Source organism: Zea mays, chromosome 7, assembly GCF_902167145.1.
Source record: "Zea mays cultivar B73 chromosome 7, Zm-B73-REFERENCE-NAM-5.0, whole genome shotgun sequence".
Taxonomy (NCBI): domain Eukaryota; kingdom Viridiplantae; phylum Streptophyta; class Magnoliopsida; order Poales; family Poaceae; genus Zea; species Zea mays.
This window is the reverse complement of record NC_050102.1, coordinates 99,664,064-99,683,820: the sequence shown is the minus strand read 5'-3', so window position 1 is coordinate 99,683,820 and position 19,757 is coordinate 99,664,064. Positions and strand designations below refer to the sequence as shown.

General features: G+C 43.5%; 1 non-coding gene across 1 annotated transcript; it reads left to right on the top strand.

Moving 5' to 3' along the window:
- The first annotated feature begins 438 nt into the window (after nt 1-438).
- Nucleotides 439-512, top strand: LOC111589838 (small nucleolar RNA Z155). The gene has a single exon (XR_004851673.1). It is a non-coding gene; the product is annotated as a small nucleolar RNA Z155 (small nucleolar RNA).
- Nucleotides 513-19,757: the final 19,245 nt, after the last annotated feature.

The window sequence follows — 19,757 nt, the reverse complement described above, 5'->3', positions numbered from 1 at the left end:
GAAATTCTGAACACAGCTGCACCACAATTTCTCATCTCTACTAGATTTTTTAGAGCCATCTAAGACAAATGTCACTACTCTTCCAAATGTCGTCAGGATTGCCTAGGAGACATCATCGGTACTCGGTACTACCATCTAAGACAAATGTCACTACTCTTCCAAATGGCGTCAAGATTGTCTATGACTAGGAGACATCATTGGTACTTGGTACTGTCCTGCTCTCCTGTTTTTTGTTTTGTTTTTCCTTTCTTTGCCATGACATCAATGTTTTCTTGTGGACTTAATTCAAAGCCCAGCATCATCTATGGGTCTATACATTGACAATGATTTCATTTACGAAATGTCGACTTCATCTAGAGTATCACATCTATTAGATAGAATGGTCTTCAAGAGCATAGTGAATCGGACCCAATAAGGTGGTGGGAAATATCTTTGCCTTGTTGAAGGGATGATAAGCCTTGCAGCAACTCAAGTGTTAACAAAAAATTTAGCCTACAATTATCTGATCAACTCCAAAATATACTTTTATTTTGTGATGTAGAAGCCATTGGAGTAAATGTCCAACTTTGTGAATTTGCTTAGGAAATCAAAATAGTGTCCTTAGTATTCCTATTCTGGTAGCTGGTTATGCTCTACTACGATACAATCAGCTAGTGCAGACCCATTCAATAGTATGTTACCGTTCTTGAATTTTAGCTCTTAATAATTTTGATAGTATATTATTGTTCCTGAGTTTTAGCTCTTAATTTTGCCCATAAATTTTATTGTTCTTCTTTAACTAGCTGCTAAATTAGCAATTAATATGAATGCCTTCTACTATTGTTGGTCACTACCCTTGATGGAAATCAGACTGATGCTGATTCGAACACTATAGGGGAGGAAGTTGCTTCAAGACTGTTGAGCAGATAGCAAAGGTACCTACCACTATTTTCTCATGTGTCTGCCTACTTTGGAAATTAGCACATGAAAATTATTTTGCATTTTTGCTATGTGCAACAAAAAATAATATAGCTACTACTGATTCATTTGATGTGTTGTTTGTTTGACCTATATGACCTATTTCTAGCATATATCTTCCTCCTAGGTTTTCGTAAGCATTGTTTCATCCATGAATCCTACAATCGAATAAACAATTTGTAACAAGTTAGCTATGAATTTTTGTTTCTTATGGCTTCGTGAACCGCATAGATTGTACTGCCTACCTTTGAGCAGTTCTGTTGTGAAATCTAAGCAATTTTTTGTTGGTGAGCTGTGATTTCATTCAAACATTATGGTCATTGTACCAATGACATGATTTTTTAGACCCATTACATACGAATACTCTCACAAGCGGCCTCCTTTGAGCTCGCAGTTAGAGATGGCAATGGGTACCCGCGACCCGATACCCGATGGGTATTTACTCCATTAGGGTATGTATGTGGGCTAAATATTCTACCCATGGGTCTGTAATTGGGCAAAAATCTTCACCCAATGGGTAAACAGGTATTAGAACGTTCCGCCTTCACCCATACCCGTTAACCTGTGGGTATAAAATACCCAATATAAACCTAGCCCAAGCATGAACTTAGACTTTAGTCATCCATTTTTTTATATTTAACAACCTTTTAGGTCATAATGTAATAGAAGGCTTAACGACAATTTAATGACCATGTAATGGAACATGTAATGTGCTATGTATCCAATTATCTTTGGTGTGTTGAATGGATGGTTAAATGATGCTAGAAATTTGGTAATGGTATTTAGATGGATATACTTGACATTTGTATAATATAATATTTTGATAGATGTTTAATTTTTGTGGGTAAAGGTGACCCGATGGGTGACCTATACCCACCAGTGTATATGGGTGACCCAATGGGTTATTTTTGTGTCGTGGGTATGGGTATGGGGTAGTAATACCCGGTGGGTATTTACCCATTGCCATCTCTACTCGCAGTTCATATGGGCACAACAACGGTTGGTGTAGTGGTGCCCGTGTGAGTGGTGGCTGTCGGGGCCGCCAGTGCAAGGTAAGGCCTCACTATTTTGGGGTGGGATCTGGATTCTAGACCTAGAAGTACTGATGATTAATGCATGCCCTCCATGTGCATCTCCGTCCAAGAGGAAAGGGTACATCCGAATAGACTACTACGACGTTTGGAATGAATCTAGGTATTCTGATTGAAGATCTGTACTTCAGTTCAGTTTGAAATATGCTTACAGTAGTTTTTATTGTATTGTTCTGTCAGTGGCTTTGCACATGTTTTCGATGTTTATTATTTCATTGATCATACTAGAGGATATGTGGAAGTTGCTAAGAAATTGCATGTAGAGCTGGCATCCAGAGAGCCATTTAAGGTTACTGCAGTAAATAGAAAGGACATTTTGATTATGTTGAAACAGTACTTCCAACTCTCTTGGAGCACCAATACATCTCGCTGACACCTGCCATGAATAAAAGAAGGTGATGTTACTTGATTTGGTCTTCAATAAAAGTAGGTGTCAGTAGGTAGTAAATGAATTACATTTGTACGTCTCCTCATATTTAGTTTGAGCATGCATGCCTAAATCCAAACTTCCCATGAGTTGTTTCATGTGTACATGATTTTCAAATGTTAAAATAAAGCTTAATGCTAGAATCATAATAAGATTAGTAGATTACACAACAGTATGATGGTTATCATGCTTGCCTTAGTTATACATTAGACATGCCATGCACACATCATTAATAGTTGAGATCATTGTCCTTGATAGTGTTTTTGCAAGTTGAGTGCACTCCATGAGAATCATCGACGTGTTCTTATGACTGATATGGATGTTGTAAACTTGTAATGATATAGAAACATTTCTTTCTACAAGTGTTACCACATTTCTACTTATTTGTACTAGCTGAATTTGCTAGAATCTATCATAAAATGCATTTCAACCACTCATTTTCGCATGGTTCCTTGTGTCATATGTCTACTTTAATTTTAAATTTATTTTTATGGGGAGCGTCCATCATACTGCCTTGTCATTGGACCCTTAAGTGTCATACAACTGTTATATTGTACTATCAAATATGATTGATATATCATCGCAACACACGAGCATTGTACTATATATATGCACTACCTATGAAGAGGCTAATGTAGACCGCCGCGATACTGTGCCCCCACTCGGACGCCTCTTCACGTGCCCGCCCATCACCTCCCCCGGCGAGACAACCTCCTTTCTCGTTAGGTCCTGCGCGCCATCAAAGCAAGGCCCTGCCTTCCTCTTCGACCCCCCCCCCCTCCGAGACACCACCCCTGCCTACCCGCCACGTGATTCCCCCCTGCTATCCAACCCCACCGGTGTCAAGGTCGCACGTTCCTTCTCCACCTCCTTCCGCGTGTTGGAGCAAGGCCAGTACACGCTCGTCTTCGCCAATTGCCTTGACGGTGGCCTCAAGGTCGACATGGACATCCGCTCCGCCATCTACAACATCGACCCGACCACCGGGGAACGCGCTACCCTCCTTCTACTTCCTCTTCTACCTCCCCTACGCCAGCCTCACCGTCGCCTGGGTCTCCATCCTCCACCGCGAGCGGATCGCTGTCTTCTGAATCCACTCCTTCATGCTCGTCGTGCTCGTGCTCAAGCATCATTTTTTTTCATTCCATATCTATGTTTTTTACTAATTTTTAACTCTCGTGGCAACGCATGGACATATACCTAGTATATATATTAAAAACTTAATGTGGATACCTAGTGCTACCATGGCTTCACCCTCCCCATTCCCGGCGCCCGCAAACAATAGTTCAGAACGAGCACTCGAACCCACACCCCTCTACTCTAGAAATTTGGGGCTAACCAGCAGACCACACATACCTTAGTGTTTAGAAGTAAACAAAAATATATTTGTATCCCCACGCCTCGTGGCAACGCACGGACACATACCTAGTGTGTGTGTATGTGTATATATATATATGTTAGATCTATTCATCACCCTAGGCGATGGATCCAACGGTCAATCACCTAGACCACTCTAGCGTTTCTGCTCGCTCGCCCCTGCCCAACAAGCCTACCGAGCCGCACCCACGCCCGCCCATCCAGTCGACCAAGTCGTCCCCGCGCCCGTCCAATCAGCCGACCGAGCTGCCCCACCGCAAGAGTCGAGTCAAGCCCCCTCACCTAAAATAACTCAATATTTCTAAATGACTTAATGTAGCATAAAATGACTTAAATGTTACATAGACTTTGGAATGACTTAAATATTGTCTGGACGCTAGAGTGACTTAATATTTTCTAGAATGATTGAACCAATAACTTAAGAAATGTCTGAGAAAACCAGAAAAATGCCTGAAACAATAATAACTTAACATTTACTGAAAATGACTTCATATTTATGTTACCTAGACTTTGGAATGACTTAAAGTTATCTACAGTGACTTAAATAATGTCTGGACGCTAAAATGACTTAATATTTTTTAGAATGACTAAACCAATAACATAAGAAATGTTTGAGAAAAAATAGAAAAATGACTGAAAACAATAATAACTTAATGTTTTCTGGAAAATGACTTAATATTTATTAGAATTACTTAATGTTGATTGGAATGACTTAATATGCCTAGGAAACAAGCTGAATGGATAATAAATGTGCAGTTGAACCATAAGGAATGCGAGAGTAATTAAAAGATGTCTTAGAGTAATTTTGTTTGATCGCCTTTTTTCTTGGAGTCGATGTCATCCTCCTCCTTTGGTGAAGATGAAGAAGCATTGCGGTCGCAGTACGCTATCTCTTGATGTGCTTCTTCTTCTTCTTCTCGCCTTTCTTGGTCTTGCCAGACCCGGAGTCGATGGTCTCTCCCTCCTTGTCACCGGAGAGGATCTCCTTATCATTGGTCACCTTCCCTTTGCCTTTAGGATTCATCTCTTCGGGTGGTTAGTCCCTTGATGAAGAGAACGGCTCTAATACCATTTGAGAGCACCTAGAGGGGTGAATAGGTGATCCTGCAAAAACTTAACTGAAAACAACAAACTTGGTCTATAAATGGGGTTAGCAAAGTCTAAAAACCAAGTTCAATTGAGAATAGAAGGAGGATTTCTTCACTTAATTGCTCTCACAGGATGTGTATTGAAACTAGAGCAATAATGAAAGTGAAGTGGAGATCTCGGAAGAACAAAATTGTAATGAAAGAAAGTAGACAATGAGACACGATGATTTATCCTAAGGTTCTGCTGAAGGCCTACCTCCATATTGTGGCGTCCCGATGGACGAGGGTTGCACTCAACCACTGTCAAGTGATCTAGAGATCAAACTTGAGTACCAAGGTTGTCTTCCTTATAGTATATTCCCGTTTGTGAGGAATCTCCATAAGTTAGAGTCTCTCACACCTTACACAATATGATCACAATCACAAAAAAGAGTAAGAAATGAAAACTGACAGAGTCTCAACTCAAAACGCGCTCAAATCACTCTCGAATGAACCCAAGCATGACTGGAGTCTCAGAGTTTGTTGTATGCTCTTGTGTTGTTTCGGTGTGTTGAACTATTACTGCTCCATGGTGCCCAGGGGTCCTTTTGTAGCCCCAAGGAGCCTAGGTGCCATTGGTTCTTCATTTGGGAAGCAATCAGCCTTCCCTATCTGTGTGCACCAGACTTAACAGTCAGTGATCTGTTTCTTTCTATGGTAGAGCCGACCGTTGCACGCCTTCAGTCACATGGCACACCGGACAAGGAACAAGGGTCCTAAGTCATAATTCGCTCGAGGCCGCAAGTCACCCGAGGCAGTCACGACTTCGCCCGAGGCCAAGCACCCAACGCAGTCCCGACTCACCCGATGCATCCAAGACTCACCCGAGGCCACAACTCGCCCGAGGAAGTCACAACACGTCCAAGGCAGTCACGATACGCCCGACATAGTCCCAAATCACCCTGAGATCACCCTCGATGGGAGACGTGGTTCCGATTCACCCGAGCCCATCCTTAGCGGGAGACGTAATTCCGATTCGCTCGAGCACAGTCATGACTTGCTCGAGCGCAGTCCTGACTCGCCCAAACTCATCTCCGACTCGCCCGAGCACGTCTCGGTTGACTGTCTGGTGTAACACCCCTGGTTTTACTGCCACTAAAACTTGAGCATAACATCATAAGCATTGGCATATCATGTGTTTGTCACACCTAGAGTGCATTCACTAGGCAAAAATTTCAAACAAAGTTGTATTGATGGGACATGTTTTAAGTGAAACCCTAGGGTACAGTGCTTAACCCTAGACTGGGCTTAAGGGGGTAAGCAAAGCCTAATAAGAGAAAACTTCAAAACTCATTAGAGATGGTCATAAAATGTCACCATGGATGAACTTAAGTAGCATCCAAACCCTAGAAGCACCAAAAACCCTAAATGGACCCTGAGAAACCCTGGACAGAAACCCTAGGGGGTTGTATGCAAAATGTGCACATTTTTGGACCTAAGTGCAAAAACCATGAAATTAGGGTATCTTAACTCATATGATTCACATGTATGTGGATTTGCAACTTAAACCCTAAGTTTTGGGCCTATTTACAAAAAGCCACATTTGAGCTCTATTGAGTTAAGTCTGAAATTCAGTGGAATTGGCTCAAATTTGGGGCCCTATATCTTCTAAATTAAGAAGATTTTGCCCTAGGTCAACACATCAAGTTTGTAGAGCTATAAAAGGGGAACAACTTTGCTATAGAGATTAAGCCCTGGTTCTATGAAAAGTTTTGAGAAAATTGGACCAAAGATGGGCTATCAGACTGTCTAAAGTTTGAATTCAAACTGACAGTGTGATTGAGCCACCTTTGAGCTAGGATTCGAGCATGATCTAGTAAGAATTTGGGAGTGACTGCTATAGTAAGATTGTAGCTGGATCATCAGGCAACAATTTTGTTACTGGTGGGTTAGCAATTCATCACATGAAAAATCGAGATTCAAGCCCTACAAAATGGTCTATCAGGCTGACTGAATGAGTTGCGCGATGGTACAGTGCACTGATCAGATCGCCAGCTCAGTGCCCTCGCCGCCGACGAGCCACGCGCGGATTCGTGCTATCGCCACGGTAATTCGCGCTCGGATTAATTGGATAGCGCCGGGGGTAAGAAATATCGCCAGGGGATGAACTCCAACCGCTATTTTACTCCGGCCGTCGTACCCGAGCATGTCGTGGCCGCCTCGGATAGGTTCGCTGGAGATAGACTCTTCGCGGCCTTGCGCCATGTTCCCGAGCATCTTACCACGTTGCAGTTAGTCGTGTTAAGCGTATCCAGTGATCGCCGGAGAGGTTGCCACGGTAATTGACACCAATTGCGCGCGCCAGTGACCTCCTATTTCTCCTACCGCCGCGCGTCTTCGTCTAATTCCCCGGCCACCGCTCATGCCTGCTATAAATTGAGCACGCCATGAGCTCCGTAGGGTAATCACCCATCCATAGCACCAGCGCTTGTCTTCAATTGTCCACCATAGACCGCGAATCGCTTATTTCCCCCAATCTGTGTTTCCATCACCGCGAAAGAGCCCTCACCGAGGCTAGCTTGCTCCAAGTCGGTTCATACTCTCTGGTTGTTCGTTTTAGTATCTCTAGGTTCTCCTAATGCTTCTCGACCCCTCCAATTGAGCTAAAGTCCCTAGGATCGCCGGGAACACGTTTGAATGTCCGTGATGCCCGCTATCACCGTGGACAGAGCAGGTTAGATCGCCGTTCGTGAAATTAGTTGAGTGGAAACGATGGTTAGGGCTTGAATTCGGTCTCTGCCAAAGTAGAACGCCAGTCATCAAGTATTCTAGCCAGTACAAGCTCGCCGGAGCTCGGCCCTGCGCCGTTCACCGTCGTGGACTTCAGTCCGTAAAGGAATAGAAGCACAGGGATGTTTTTGTAACATGTCTGTGAGACATAGGAATAGTGTCGTGACCCTTTTCCAGTTATTTAAATTGAGAAGGGCGTTTTTGCAAAACCAGTAGCGCGGGCACACGCGGGCGCGCTTCAGCCTGTTGATGGGCCGACTTGGGCCGGTTGCGGTCCAGAACTGTTCATTATTTTTCTTTTTCCTTTTCTGCCAGAGCTAAAGAAATTCTAGAAAATTACAGAAAAATGCTAAAAATACCAAACCAATTTTGCTAGGCTTCTAATTTTTTTATAGTATTTAATAAAAAAAGTTTCATGATTTTTAGTTCTAATAGGGAATTTTGGGGTATTTTAAACAGTTAAAATACATATTTCTGGAATTTTATAGATTAATTTATAATCCCAAAATTCACCAAACTTTTTAAGTAAACTTTAAATATTATTTAGAAGCTTTGGGTAAAATTTGGTATGTTTTGGACCATGTTTGATACTTAGAACCCAAAACCCTAGCCCCCGTGCCTTATGAACTTCACTATAGACTCCGAAAACCCTAAGTTCTCGGAGATCCGTGAAGGAAATTTATATTCAAGACATTAGATAATAAACTTTTATTATCTTAGCATTTTCATGAGCATTACATGAGCATTCATGATTATATATGGCTATATTTAGAAAACGAGGAGGAAGTAGAAGTCGAAGAAGCAAGGACTTCACCACCACCACCTGAAGAACCTCAGGCAGGCAACTTTTTTTATTTTGATATCTGCGGAACCGAGCCTGATTCACCTATCACACAAGGCAAGCCCCGGTGCATCTGCCACCCCCTTGTTTTTAAAAATCTTCCTCACTTACTTGCTGCATTAGGTGATAGGAGTTGTGTGTTAAACCAGTTGCTGCATTTCCTTCCTTGGAATTTGATTATTTCTCCTTAATCCCTGATTTACAAAAAGATTTTTCTTATGCTTAGCTTGGCTCTAGAAAAACAAAATGTTTTGTTTTCACCAAAGTTGATGCTTCAAAGCGGGTGGGATGTTTTCGAAAATAAAACTTGATGGTGGATCCATCATGGCCATGATGGGTTCAACATCAGAAAAGATGTACCTCTGCCAGGTACCGAACTTTGGGTTTGAAATGATTAAGCTGAGACCGGGCGGGTGACTTGCACGAGAAGAGAGTCTCGGTGTAGTGTCTCCGTCTGAGTCCATTAAGGACTGTGTTGATGTAGGCTTGATGATCGAGGACCCTTTAACTGGTCACATGCCTCGTCATGGGTAAGCTTTGCCTCGGGCAGACTAATACCAGAATAAGATAACACGCAATGGGAGTGGAGAGATGGCGAGAGTAGTGTGTACCCTCCGTGGCAAGAGGCTGGACGGTGGTGTATCTGTGCTCTCGGTTGGCGTGAATCTGATCTGGTCTTAAGAACCCTGGTGGCGAGTTGACATATGCAAGGGTTAAGTGCTACATATGTCGTGTGATTGGAGATCCTCAGATGAGTATAATCGATTCGGATCGCCGTAACTTCACGGATATGAAGACTTGGTCACTGACCTACACGTAGCATTCCAGTGAATAAGAAGGGTTGATAAGAAATTGGCTAGTATAGGTCAAGTGATTGAACTAGGGTAGAAAGAACTCTAGATGTAGGTAACTTTACCTAACCTAACAAGTAAAACTGGATTTTTAAGGATCCACTATTAGTAACCATTTCTACAAACAGAGTCATTGATTATTGATAAGCCTTACCTTGACTCCCTTAAAAGCCAGCATATCCTTGAGAGTCTTTTATTTGACGGGTAAGACTTGCGAAAGTACATTTCGTACTCAGGGCTTTGTCCCATGTTGTTTTTAGGTGAGGAAGCAGCAAACTTTTGTTGCTTCTGTTCCAAGGTGGTACCAAAAGAAGAGAATCAAGACTAAAGCTACGGGAGGAAAGGTCCTCCGTTAAGAAAAACTTTTTACTGTTTATTCAGGAGGGGTTTTTGCCTCCCAGGTTATGTAATAATAATACTCTGCACTCATATATTCTGGTCTGGTCTGTAACTATAAAACTTTGTCTTACTTTTCAATAAAGTAAGTTATTGTAACTGCTTCGGTATTTTCGTACCTCCGATGTATTGTAATGTCTGCATGACGGGAGAAACACTCTTGGGAAAGGTAAAGAATATAGATACCGAACTTGTCAAGTGATCAGGGGCACCTGCAGGGTTGTCTGAGGTCCGTTGGACAAGGACAGCTGTAGGTGGGCCTAATGATTTGGGAGGTTCTGTCACAGCTGGTATCGGAGCGAAGCCCATCTCTGCAGATGTTATGAGACATTTTCAAAAAGAATTTTCAAAGACTCATCTAGAAAATTTATTTCCTTCTTATCCAACCACCTTCTGACGTACTTATTTTAAAGACCAGATAGTAGAGTGCAATGTATAGAAGGTGTGAATCAACTAAGTTTGATTCTGTAATTATACATGCATCATACTAAAAACTATGCTAATAAGATTTTTCCCCTCATGGAGATATACCGCCGCGCACCAGAAAAACCGCGCGCAAGTCTACCGGACCGATTGGCGTACCCCGCCATCTATGGCGGAACCGCCCGAATTATTCCAACTTAAGTGCCTAAGTCCCGCCTTAAAGGCTAGACCACACTTAAATAGGAATAAGACGTCAGTCCCTCGGATCTAGTCCGACGAGGCCACTAACAGGATCAAGTACCATGTACTCACTCGAAGGTGAGGCAAAGAGCAAATACAATAAAGCATAAAACCATACATTAAGGAGTATTTAATTTATTACAACATCATCGAAGTTTAACAAAAGTAGTGATCATTGTTCGGATTGCAGCGGAATAAAACTAACGATAAATAAACGGACGGATGGGGAAGCCTGTCCCATCACTCCTCATGCTCCTCCTCTTCCGAGGTAGGGTCCCACTCGACTGTCCAGTCCGGTGGCAAGATGGACGGCCAAGTCACTCCAGCAACCATGTCCTCCAGAGATCCTGTAAAATTATGCCACAAGCAAGGCTGAGTATACTAATACTCAGCTAGACTTACCCGGTGTGAGGAGTCTACTCCTCTACCTCTAGACATGCAGCTGTTTGGCTGAGGGGTTTGCTTTGCCAAAAGCACTAGCTGAGTCTAAAATCAAGTTTTAGCTTTTTCAAGTTTTAGTGTGACCCTCTTTAGACTAAATTTGTACCTATCTAATCATACATGGTATCAAACATTTAGCATTCAACATCTTTTGCCAAGTCAACACATTTCCACTTGTTACTCAATGCAGTACAATGGATCAAGCAGTCTCATTGGCTGCGAGAAGCACACGATTTGAATCGAGTTTTTATCCTTGCAAGGTAAACCTAAACACATGACATATAGGGGCACTCCGTCCCCACACACATCAACCGTCCCCATCGATTCCCCGCCAGCAGATCAGGGCTCACCGCCTTGGCGTACAATGCCTCACTGACCCCGACTGTCGTCGTGCAGTGACCGCACTTGTACCCACCATAACCAGAATGGGAGACCACGTCTCAGGTCGCGTGAGGGGTAAAGTCTGTTGTCAGGTTCACTCAGGTACTAGGCTTACCGATTTACCATATTTCTCGGCATGTGCTTAGTACGTTCAAACGCTTGACACAGGTATCCGCACGTTAATCCTTATTCCAATTTCGCCTCATAGACATCGCAATCCCAATGGATCTGAGTCCACAGACCATCATCATTATGTTATCAAGGTGGATACAATCAATTCCTGACCTCGCGCGAGTGCTAGAAAAATCACTCGACTTCTACCGAGATCCCTAATTAGCAAAATAGTTACTCGACCTAGCATACTAGTATCCATCTCAAAAGGTATTCTGAGTCATGCAACTAAGATTTCAAACAACTCCTACACTTAAGTGCACATTACAAACCTACAAGCAATAAGTGTAGTAAAATAGCATAATAAGTAGGTTATGCATAAAACCGGGGCTTGCCATCCAAAGCTGGGGCAGGCAGATCCTCGAGGGCAGTCTCTAGTGCTGGATCCTGGGCTACCTCCTGAGCAACTCCTTGCTTCGGCACAAGGATGTATTCCCCGTCGGCGAGATTACAGTCTATCGAACGCAATGCATAAGATATATGCATAATAAAAAATGATGTGAACATTTGGAAAGGTTATGCATAGTAAAATAGTATTAAGTTTAGTGTTTCTCTAGGGTTTCTTTTTGGATATACTTAAGGGTTTTGTATTTTCATCTAATTCTCCCAAGGTTTCCCTTTTTCTTTCTATTGCTTCTTATTAAGCATTTTTTAACCATCAGGGTTAGTTAACATTTTCCAAAAATGTTATAAAAATTACAGTGGGTAAATATTGACATTTGTGGGTTCTCTTAAAAATTTGAGGTGGAGATTAATTCAGATACTACTTGTGTAAAATTAACAAAAACAAGTGTAAAAGGGCATTTTACACTATAGCTTGATTTAAGTAAGGTCTCTGTACTAAATTTTATTTTTGTCAAGATTCATAGGTGATATTAGGCCTCTGTGTTAAAAATCACTGAAAAAGACCTACTGAATATTTAGTTGTGATTTTCTAAAGTTTAATGCCAAAAAGGTACTTATAACTAACTTCTTATATGAAAAATATCAAACAACAGAACTCATATTTTTCCTATATTCATAATAACAAAATATTAGTTATCCTAAGGCTAGGGGTGGTTTATCCTCAGGATTATTTTTCTAAGATTTTCCTAAGTTTTCATTGTTTTCCTAAAATAAAAGGAAAGGCATTTCTTTTGCACTAACAGAGGGTCTAATAAAATTTTCCAGTGAACTATACTAAATAAGTGAGATAGCAAAAATGTGGTTGCCCCCTGGTTCTTATTTTACACTACCTTTTCTATTTTCTTTAACTTTGAGCTAAAATGATTTTAAATGGTAAACCCTACCTTAATTTGGTGTACTGAGGGGTTTACTATTTTTAAACTGATTAGAGAGTGATCAAGTACTTCTCTGATTTTTCTTAACTCCAGTCTAACAGTGTAACTATTTTTCCCTTATTTATTTAGCTTTTGGCCAGAATACTATTTAATTCGAAACTCTAAATTCTTCTGCAACACTTAGGGGTTTTTGTATTTTTCCTAAGTAGTTTACTTTATTTAGAATCTGGCAAAATTGGTTTGACTAAATTTGGTTGAATAGAACTGAAGTTATGAATTTTACAAACTCTGTTTGTATTTAAAAGAGAAATGTTTAAAAGGTTTTCTGGAAAACCAGTTTACACCGAGGACCCTGGCCTTTTCCTAAAACAATCTTTTAACTTATACCCCTGCGCAACTATTCACCTGAGTCGCTGACAATTCAAAAACCCCCCCTGACTTCTATTTCTTCTTCCCCGAGGTCCCTCCCCCCTTTTGAACAGTACCCGTGGAAGGAAATAGGGTGACGCGGCTTACCGGCGGCGAGGGAGGTCCGACGAAGGGTGGGGTTGGCTTCGGGAGGTCCTTGCGGTCACGACGAGGTACGGCTCGACGATGGTGATGGCCGGAATTGCCCGGTCCACGTGCGCAGGCGGGCGAGCTCGTCGGCGGCATGTGCTCCGGCCTGTCCACGGCGATACAGGTTAATCCAAGGGCATGGGGAGCTTCACGGGGTGCTAAGGAGTCTACCCGTGCAAGGAATCGAAGAATAACTCACTGTGGAGCTCGGTCTACAGGTGACCGTGATCCGGTGTCTCCGACGAGGCAGAGCTCGATTCCTCGCTCTGGGAGCTTCATCGAGGTACGTAGAGTCTCTCTCGAGGGTTGGACGTGGCTGGGAATGGCTCTGTTGGCCGGTCTACGGTGGCGGGTGCTCTGGCGGCCGTTGGCACGCCGTGTGCAGGGCAAACTCCGGCGATCTCGTGCTCCGGTGAGGTCGAGAGCGCGCGGGGGTTTGCGGCTGAAGCCTTGGCTGGCTTTATAGGCGCGGGCGTGGGCAGGGGACACGGGCGTGGCTTGGCGCGGCGCGGGGCGTGCGGGCTTGGGCGCCGGGCGTGCTCTGGCAAGGTCAGGGCGCGTCAAACACGTGGAGGTGTTCTTCTATCCTTGTTCAGACGCCTGCTGAGATCACAAACGTGCGAATCTTGGCAAAAATCCGGCGCAGACCTCTTCCTGGCACCTATGGCTATCTCTTGTATGTAAGTTCCAAGGGGAGATAAGCCCTAGGTCAGAAGATTTGCGGACGCCAAATCTGGCTTGTCTCACTGTCCACCTCGTGACAAAAGTGATGCCAAATCATGTCAACCGAATTTGGTTTGGGTTCAAACTTTTCCAGTGGGTGCCTTAGGTGGTTTGGCACCTTTTGGTATTCAGACAAAGTGGTTTTGGCGCCATTTACTAAGTGAACACGTCTGATCTCTAGATTTGGGTTAAATTTTGACTTAGAGAGAATTAGAGAGCTCTAGGGGGCTTTCTACTTAAAGAATGGATTTGGGGTCTTTAAGGGGTATTTTTGTAATGTTTCCCCTCTGCATTTTGTAGATTATAATGTTACTTAAAATTTAGTTAAGGGTTAACTCATGATTTGCACATTTGTTTAACCTTTCCCTTAAACCAGGGTTTTGGGAGTTAAGGGCTCGAGAAGGGTCTAGGGTTTAATCCTCTCTAGCCCAAAGTGATTATTGCATAAATGCTTGGGTAATGCTTGTGTCCTTAACATTTCTTAGCTAACTCATGCTTCCAAAGTCTTAGGTGCTCCTTCTCCTCCAATTTAACCACATGTGATAACAAGTCATCAGTGCAAGTATGAAGCCAGTGTCTTGGTAACACCTGAGGTTTTACAGCCCTCCCCCCTTAAAGGAATCTCGCCCCGAGATTTTTGTGTAGGGATCCTTTAGGGGGTACCAAGAAGGTGTGATGGTGTGTTGCATTTTCGTTTAGCCAAGTTTCTCTAGTTAACTGCTCTTCGAATGTCATTCTCTTTGCAACTTCAAAAGGAAGTACTTTTAAAGTTATTTTCAAAGCTTACTATACCTTTAACATCTAAGTTTTTCTTATATTTAGATTAAAAGGGCAGGTGGGGGTGGGGTTTTGGATTACGTACCGACTCCTTTGGGTAGAAAGTCGGGGAAGCGAGAACGTAGAAAATCCTCAGTCTCCCACGTAGTCTCTTCTACTGAATGGTGGCTCCACTGAACCTTATACATCCTGATCGACCTTGCCCGTGTTGATCTCTCCTTTTGATCCAATACCTTGACGGGGTGTTCTTGATAGGACAAGTCTGGTTCTATCTCCAATTTTGGTTTAGGTAGCACTTCTGTGGGTAAGCGGACACACTTTCGTAGTTGAGATACATGGAACACATCATGAATTGCTGACATATGTGGTGGCAACTTCAATTGATATGCTACAGGCCCACGAGTTTCTTTGATCTCATAGGGCCCAATGTAGCGAGGAGCTAACTTGCCCTTGATTCCAAACCTCTGAACACCTTTTGTGGGTGACACCTTAAGATAAACATGATCTCCCACTTCAAACTGTAGAGGCTTCCTCCTCCTGTCATGATAGCTCTTTTGCCTGGCCTGAGCAGCCTCTAAGTTCTTCTTAATGACTCTGACCTTCTCCTCTGCTTCAAGTACCAGGTCAGGTCCAAATATTTCTCTTTCTCCAGCTTGTGACCAATTTAGCGGTGTCCTACACCTTCTCCCATACAAGTCCTCGAAAGGTGCCATCTTTAGGCTGGATTGGTAGCTGTTATTATAAGAAAATTCTGCCAAGGAAAGACACTTGTCCCAATTCCTTCCATAGTGTAGTACACATGCCCTCAACATGTCCTCGAGAATTTGATTCACTCTCTCTGTCTGACCATCTGTCTGAGGATTGTAGGCTGAGCTCCTAATCACAGTGGTTCCAAGTGACTTTTGGAGCTGCTCCCAAAAGCGTGCCACAAATAGTGCTCCTCTATCAGATACAATAGTCTTCAGAATTCCATGCAAACGCACTATTTGATCAACATAGATTTCTGCATATTTTTCTGTCTTGTGAGTGGTATGCACTGGCAAGAAATGAGTTGTCTTAGTCAACCTATCCACAATGACCCAAATAGAGTCGTGGTGCCGTGAGGTATTGGGCAATCCCACAATGAAATCCATGCAAATATCCTCCCATTTCCAAGATGGTATGGGAAGCGGCTGTAAAGTGTCTGCCACCTTCAAATGACTGGCCTTGACTCTCTGGCAAGTGTCGCACTTAGATATATACTTAGCAATTTCCCTTTTCATTCTGGTCCACCAATACAAAGATATGAGATCATGATACATCTTGTTACTGCCGGGATGCATGGAGAATTTGGAAAGGTGAGCTTCATCCAATATTTTCTTTCTAAGCTCGGGGTTCTTAGGAACAACCAATCGGTCTCCAAACCATAGAATTCCTTTGTTGTCCTGACGGAAGCATTTGTATTTGTCCACCTGTTGTCCGATCATTTCCTTAATGACTTGAACACCCTTGTCACCAATCTGTGCCATGACTATTTGCTCATGTAAGGTGGGCTCCACTGAAATATAACTTAAAGCACCGGAGGAAACAACCTCTATGTTCAGCTTGCACAACTCATCACACAGGGTGGTGATTTTTGCATCCATACTCACACAGTTGCACTGGACCTTCCGGCTTAAGGCATTTGCTACAACATTGGCCTTGCTAGGATGGTAATGCACTTCTAAATCATAGTCCTTGATTAATTCCAACCATCTTCTCTGCCTCATATTAAGATCAGCCTGAGTCAAAATATATTTGAGACTCTTGTGATCAGTATAGATATTACAATGAGCTCCCATCAAGTAATGTCTCCATATCTTTAGAGCATGAACTACGGCTGCTAACTCCAGATCATGTGTAGGGTAGTTCTGCTCATGAGGCCTGAGTGCTCGGGATGCATAAGCAATAACTCTGTTGTCTTGCATCAAGACACATCCCAATCCGGTACCTGAAGCATCGCAATAAACCTCAAAGGGTTTGGTGTTGTCAGGCTGGGCTAACACGGGTGCTGTTGTCAAATGTTGCCTTAGTGTATGAAAGACATCTTCACATTTCCGACTCCATTCGTATTTTACTCCTTTCTTCAACAATTCAGTCATTGGCTTGGCAATCCTGGAGAAATCCGAAATAAATCATCGATAATACCCTGCCAATCCCAGAAAACTCCAAATATGCCGTACAGTGGTAGGAGGTTTCCAGTCCATCACTTCTTGTACTTTTTCAGGATCAACTGATACCCCATTCTGAGAAATGGTGTGACCCAAAAATTTTATCTCCTTCAGCCAGAAATCACATTTGGATAGTTTAGCATATAGACGGTGATCGCGCAGCCGCTGAAGTACGATGTGTAGATGCTCAGTATGCTCAGCTTCATTTTTGGAATAAACCAGAATGTCATCAATGAAGACCACCACAAACTTGTCCAGCTCTGGCATAAAGACTGAGTTCATCAAATACATGAAATAAGCTGGGGCATTGGTCAGCCCGAAAGACATCACCAAGTACTCATAAAGCCCATATCTGGTAGAGAAAACTGTCTTCGGAACATCACTGGCCTTGATCTTGATCTGATGGTAGCCAGAGCGAATGTCTATCTTGGAGAATACTTTGGCTCCCACCAACTGATCAAACAGTACATCAATGCGGGGCAATGGATACTTATTCTTGATGGTTACCGCATTGAGAGGGCGGTAATCAACACACAACCTCAAACTCTCATCTTTCTTCTTCACGAATAAGGCGGGGCATCCCCATGGAGAAGTACTTGGGCGAATAGATCCCTTGTCCAACAATTCTTGCAACTACTTTTTCAACTCTGTCAATTCTGCTGGAGGCATCCTATAAGGTCTCTTGGATATAGGGGCAGTTCTGGGTTGCAGTTCCATCGCGAACTCTATGTCTCTATCGGGCGGCATCCCTGGTAATTCATCCGGAAAAACATCTGGGTAGTCACAGACCACTGGGATTCTCTCAACCGGTGATTCTATCATGGTGAATGCACAGGAACGGGTACAACCCTTATCAGGCAAATATAATGTGGTTTCACCACAAGTAGGCGAGTGCACATCAATGGCCCTTGCTGCAATATCAATTACCGCCTGATGTCTTGTTAACCAGTCAGTTCCTAAAATGATATCCACACTATCCAATCCCAAAATGAGGAGGGTGGTTTTTATTATCAGACTACCAAACTTTATAGGCACATGCCTGTTGATTTGCTAGGTGGCAACCCTGCCTCCTGGTGTAGAAATTGTAATACCCCCCATTTGTGTGGTGAAAAGGTAACTGGCATTTGGCACTAAATTTGGCACTGATAAAACTGTGGGATGCACCAAAATCAAAAAGAATGATTGCAGGATTATTCAAAACAAAAAATATACCAGTCATGACGGGTGCTCCATCTAGAATGTCAGCCATGGTGGTGAAGTTCAGCCTGCCTTGCCTCACTTGCACCTTCTGCCTCTTGCCTTGGTTCTGATTGGAATTTTGTCCCTGCCTCTGCTGATTCCTGAGGCAATTCTTCGCGTAGTGTCGAGTGTTGCCACAGGTGAAACATCTGTTGTCATTGGCCTAACGGTATTGCTGTTGTGGCTAATTGTTGTTCCTCTGAACTGGGGGCTAAGAACGGTTGGGTGCCTGCTGCTGCTATTGTGGTCGGATCACCCAACGTCCCTGTTGCTGTTGAGGTCCCCTGTTCTGAGTATCAGATACAATCTGGAAGCGCTGAGGCTGAGCTGAAGGTCCTGTCATAGGGGGTCTTCCTCTTCTTTTCGGCCTGGCGGGCCGTGATGCAGTCTTCCTGAGAAATGGCCATGTTGACTAACTCATTGTAGTTGTTTGCCCTTACTGTGTTGAGACGGTCGCGGATCTTAGTAATGAGGCCCCTCCTGAACCTGTCCCTCTTCTTCTCATCAGTGTCTGCATGGTATCCAGCATACTGACATAGGTCATTGAAGGCCTGAGCGTACTGCAACACTGTACGATTCCCCTAAGTGAGTGTCAGAAACTCATTGAGCTTGCGGTCCATGATGCCTGCTGGTATGTGATGTCCTCTGAAAGCTGCCTTGAATTCACCCCACTCCACCACGTGGTCAATTGGCTGCATAGCGAGGAAGTGATCCCACCATGTCCGCAAAGGTCCGCGAAGCTGCTGGGTGGCGAACCTGGCCTTAGCCACATCTGAACAAACTCCATTAAGTAGTGGGAACTTGGATTCCACTACCCTAAGCCATACATCAGCATCAAGTGGATCCTCTGCCCGAGTGAACAGCGGCGGCTGAGTGCTGAGGAACTCCTGATAAGTGGCTGCTACTGGGGGACGCTGATGGTGATCACCACCACCATAGTGCTGAGGTGGCGGTTGACGCTGAGCCAACTAATGCAGAATCTCATTCCGCTGAGCCATCAACTCTTGCATGGTAGGAGGCGGTGGCGGGGGTGGAGGAATGCGCTCATTCTGTTCACGGCGTGCCCTTCCTGCCATCTGAAATTTCAGGGTGCTCTTAATATCATACCCTTGATATCAGAATTTATACATGGTAAAACATTTGAAAAGACAAGGTTTTGCATAATGCCAACATTTTCCTTGCATTTTCCATAAAGGTAACACATGGCATAAAACTTTCTTCATAATTAAAAGCTAACATCATCCACCATTCATGATTCCAAAAGAGTTTGTTACGATTACATCGGTGATCAAAAGACTCAACTCTATCTAGCCTAATACCCCAAGGGTGCAAAAGCTAAGCTAGTTTCGAGGAGTTCTACCGCCACACACTTCTAACCCTATCCCTGCAACCTACTGAGCAAACGAGGCAACACTTGACTCGAGGGAAGGGGGTCTCCCTGAGCCAGTAGTGTCCAGACTGTATGCGGGCTCCGGCTCCACTCCTCCCTCGATGTCAACCTCTTCGTCGTCCTCTATATCCTGAATCTCCTGATGGTG